Genomic DNA, 5,000 nt, shown 5'->3' on the forward strand with positions numbered 1-5,000 from the left:
GTATGTATGTATGTATCAACTTGTAGGAGAAAGTGAATTATTTGCAGCGAGACTGCGAGTGTGCGCCGCGCATGTGTTGCATGTGCGCGGGTGTGTGTGATGTGTTCATTAATGTGTACCCAACACCAACGGGGCTTTGAAGTACCACTCTTTTTTTTCTTCTTTTTCTTCTTTTTTGCTTTTGGCTGTTTTTCAAATCTTGAAGAAAAACTGCATCAGCGCATTTTCCTCAAGTACGAATAAACATTAGACTTTGGGAGAGGAGGCGATGGGGAGACATTATTCAGTATGTGTGGCCGTGAATGTGAGACTATATTATGAGACTTGCGCGTTGTGTGTGTGTGGTGTGTGTGTGTGTGTGTGTGTGTGTGTGTGTGTGTGTGTGCACGCGCCTCTGCGAGCGTACGGCGAGCTAACAGAGAGGCCTGCTGATGCCATCTTTCAGACGACCCCTTGAAGTGGGAAATGAGCTTCCTCGCTCTTGTAACTAGTCCCGTTCTCACAAAGTCAGCAAACTCTGCCGCACACACACACACACACACACCCCCCCCCCCCGCCCCTCTGGTCAGCATCCAGAATGAACGCGCCACTAAGAAATTCCATCTTATTTCAACGCCTTTATTTTAGAATGCAGCGAGGGGCACGGGGGTGAGAGGGGGTTCAGATCCTGCCTCTTCAGGTTGCTTGTGTCGGACTTTGCAGGGCCGTGCAGCTCTCACAAGAACCCGGTCAAGTAGGTTACGCCGGGGAAAGCATATTGGCATTATTGCAGGCACACACAGCTGCACCCGGAGGTAGGAGAGAAAAAAACTATACTATACTGTCATTCTTAGCAATAGTGTTGTTTCCTTCCTTACGATGCATTTTCTATTCATCTACCCTTTCCAAATGACATTATGTATATGGTATAGGGGTTATTTCATTTGGCAGAAAATGATTGTAGATTGTTAGCTAAGACAATGCAGAACTGTTGGTGTCTCACACTCCCTCAGGCCAACAACCTCACACACTACCACAGTCACTGACTATTTCTTTTGAGTCCAGGCTTAAAGCATTGGATCTAATTTCTCACTGCATTTCAATGGAATATGATCTATGTTCATTTGTATTTATCTACCTTAGGGCACTGACATCTTGTGACCTACTCTCATATGTGTGCGTGCGTGTGCGCGTGTGGTGCGCGTGTGCGTGTGTGTGTGTGTGTGTTTGTGTGATTGAGTGTGACTTCACCACTTCTGAGCAAATGTTATGATTCTTATTCGTATTATTCTTATTCATGCATGTATCTGATGTGGTATGCATGCGTGCATTCATGCATGCATGCTTGTGTGTGTGTGTGTGTGTGTGTGTGTGTGTGTGTGTGTGCGCTCGCGCGTGCCGTGTGTGTGTATGTATGTATGTAGGTGTGTATGTGTGTGTGTGCATGTGTGTGCATGTGTGCGGCGTGCGTGTATGTATGTAGGTGTGTATGTGTGTGTTGTGCATGTGTGTGTGTGCGTGTGTGTGTTGTGTGTGTGTGTGTGTGTGTGTGCATGTGAACCTGTGTGAGCACCTGAGGGTCCATCCCAGCCACCCTCAGAGCAGAGCAGAGCAGGGGAGCGACAGCTGTACGGTGTTGCCGTGGCGATAGGCATCATCGGCTTGCTGGAGACTAATTGGTCCGCAGCGCTCCTCCGAGTTGGCCTCGCTAATTAATTAGAAAGGCAGTGGAGCTGAAATTTTAATCAGGACACCAGGCTCTCCAGCAAGCAGGGAGAACGAGGACGCACCACCCCATCATTCCATGTAATCCACCTGACACCGATCTCCCATGGTTGTCATACATGTGTGTTGTGTGTTTAGGTATTCATATGATCTGAGCAGGGAATACCAAATACATTCACTACACGGCTTGTTCAATTATTTTAATTCTGACAATTTCAGAAATGCCATGTGTGCGCTATATCCTGATATAGTATGCATGACCTGTACTTGCTCGGAAGCCAAAAGATTGATGTGGAGGTGGGCCTTTTTGTGTGCAGCACATAGCATGATTTCTATTGTCCAGTTTCTCCAAAGATCAAAGAATTTTTTTTTCTGCTGTAGCAGTTCGTCCCACACAAAATCCCGTCTACAGAGTCAAAGCAAAATATTATTTTTTCCCTTTTCTCCCCTATCTGTACTTAACTAATTAAAAGCAGTCACTCAAACCAACACTTTCCATTGTACTCTAAAGAAGCTGTGGAAATCACAAGCTCATAAAAGAAACAGAAAGAGAAACAGACGCTGGTTTTGTATTTCCTACTGGAAAGGGAAAAGATGATTGGGAGAACTGTGCTTTCGCACCACTTTGGGGCGCACAGTTGTGTCCCAAAGCTGTGTGCAGCACACCACAATGATTTGCGGTGAAGGGCCCAAGTCTGGGAGGAATTAAGCAGAGAGCAAAAGACAAGAGGCATGCTCAAACCAGAGTCAGCCACTTCAACCCAGAGTCAGCCACTTCACACAAGACAAGGGAAACGTGCTCATCCAACTACTACAGGGAGAGCTTCCGCTACCGACTACAGCTACAGTCAATGTGAATGTAATGTAAACCTCAACCAGGTGATTCAGATCTATTTAAAGCATAAACCTAGTAAGATAATAGGCTAATTGCGCAGGATTTATTTTTTTCAGTGTGCATTTACAAAGTCATATAGAGTGCCAAAGTCTCGCCATCGCCAGATTTCCTATGGGGCCTAAGTGAATTCCCCATACATTTTTCCATTGTCATTTTATAAAATCCTTAAAAATAAAAAATAAAAATTACTTACTGGTACAAACCACGCAAACCGGCTATACTCAGAATCAGAATCAGGTGAGAGGTGAAATGTTCTATCGTCTCTCGTGATTCTGAATATAGCTGAATCGCTTGGTTTAAGTCCTAGTAAAACTCTTTTTATAAGGATTTTACGTCAATGGGAAAATGAATGGGGAAAGAAATCCCCCAGGCCCCATGCCGAAACCGGAAGAGGGCGCGACTTTGGCACTCCATTCACTTCAGCTGTGTCATCGCTTTGTCCTCGTGTCTTATGTGAGCAGATATGACGGGAAAGGTTGTGAAATGCACGCACGCACACGCACACACGCACACGCACACACACACGCACGCACACGCACACATGCACACACGCACACACACACGCACACACGCACGCACACACACACACACACACACACACACATGCACAGAGCCCTCGTCATCTCGAGTGGTGACATTAGCTTTGTGTAGCGTGCTAATCTTTGTGAGCGTCTTGGCTGTGCTCGGCCCTAATCAGCCAGCCAGCCTTATCAGCCTGTTGCTTTGGCCAAAATAAACACGCGCCGCCTTTTTATTGCTTTGTTTTCACAGGTCATTAGGGGAAGGAGAGAAGACGCATTGATTACTTTTCCAGACCACTGGATTATTGTTGTGTTATGACTATCATCATTAAGTTTCATTAAGCCCGTGGTCCTTCTTGTTTCCACAAAATGAAGACATTGTGGGGGAAGGCCAGGCGAGGCGGAGAGGAGAGGAGAGGAGAGGAGAGGAGAGGAGAGGAGAGGAGAGGAGAGGAGAGGAGAGGAGAGGAGAGGAGAGGGCAGCACTGTACCGCGAGGCGTTTGAGTAAATAAACAGGTCCGTTTATTTACTGGAGGTGTCTGTCCTGAGAAGACACAGGGGTGAGTCCTGAACCATGGGTCAGTCGGCCACCTCAGTTTTCACATATAGATTAGAATGTACTCTGACCGCTTTTAGGCGTTCACATGTATCTAATAGAGTCACTCCTGTCTCATCAGTGGACTTATTCGGGCTATGCTAAAATGCTATAATGCAGTCTATCTATACTCCACATTTCTTTGAAGTGCTTAAAAGAGAAACTGATAAAGCAGTGTCAGTCCCTGGCTACAGTACGTCCTCCCAGCCAGCTTTGCTCTGTAACTTCACATACACTCCAAAGCAAAGGGGGAACCGCTGGCTCTGTCGCATGGGCTAATTAGCATCTGTTAGCTAGTTAGCGAGAGGGCGGCCCCTATGATGTGTACTGAAGTGGAGTAAAACGCCGGGGCAAGGACCGTACTAATGGCCCGCACTTCCTCCCCGCGGGGACCCTGCCTGCAGCTCTGCACGCGCTGGCCCCAGTGCATCCACGGGGCACCCACAGGGCCATCACAGTGCCAGGGGCAGAGGTGGGCACCGGGGGTTGGCTGGCATCATTTTCACGCAGCGCGGAGCTCTGAGATCTAACAGCAGGCGACAATGACACCCACTAATACACACACATGCGGCGCAGGCACACACACACACACAAACCGAGAGTGACGCGCAGGCTAACAGATTCATCAGCCTATGAAATAGTTCAGACAGCTGGGGCCGCGGCGCTAGCTAGCTGCCTGGCACTGGCGGATGCATTATTTACAGGGGAGCTGGAGCGTTAGCGAGCTCTTTGGCACGTGCTTAGCGAGCGTCGCTGGTGAGCGCTAACAGCACGCTAGCGTATCTCTGTCAGTGTGAGTAAACAAACGGCGGGGACATGGTGTGACAGAGCAAACGGCATGGCACCCCAGACACAAACACATCCAGACACACACCCAGACGCGCACACGCACACTCCCAGCACACCCCAGCGAGGCAGGGGGGAACGGGCGAGAAGAGGAGGGGGTGGCATCCATATTTAATAGGGCCTTTCTAGCATTTGTCCCCAGGCCAAATGCTGTGACTACACTCTGCTAATGTCAGAACAGCACTTAACCAGGCATCTCCACTATGTCATGGGCAGTGGGGAATACATGGGAGAGATACAGCTAGTTCCAGGGCAAAAACACACGGAGAGAACAACATGGCTGGAAATAAAGAAACATGGAAAAAGAGGAGTATGTTCTGATACAAATGTTCTGATCTCTCTCTCTCTCTCTTCTGTTTACGGGTCACGGCCGTGCGTCTTTAAAGCCGCGGTGCTATGTCTCGGCAGACCTTTCAATAAGGTCGGGGTGACAACGCT

Source organism: Poromitra crassiceps, assembly GCF_964638095.1.
Source record: "Poromitra crassiceps genome assembly, chromosome: 4".
NCBI classification, from domain to species: Eukaryota; Metazoa; Chordata; class Actinopteri; order Beryciformes; family Melamphaidae; genus Poromitra; species Poromitra crassiceps.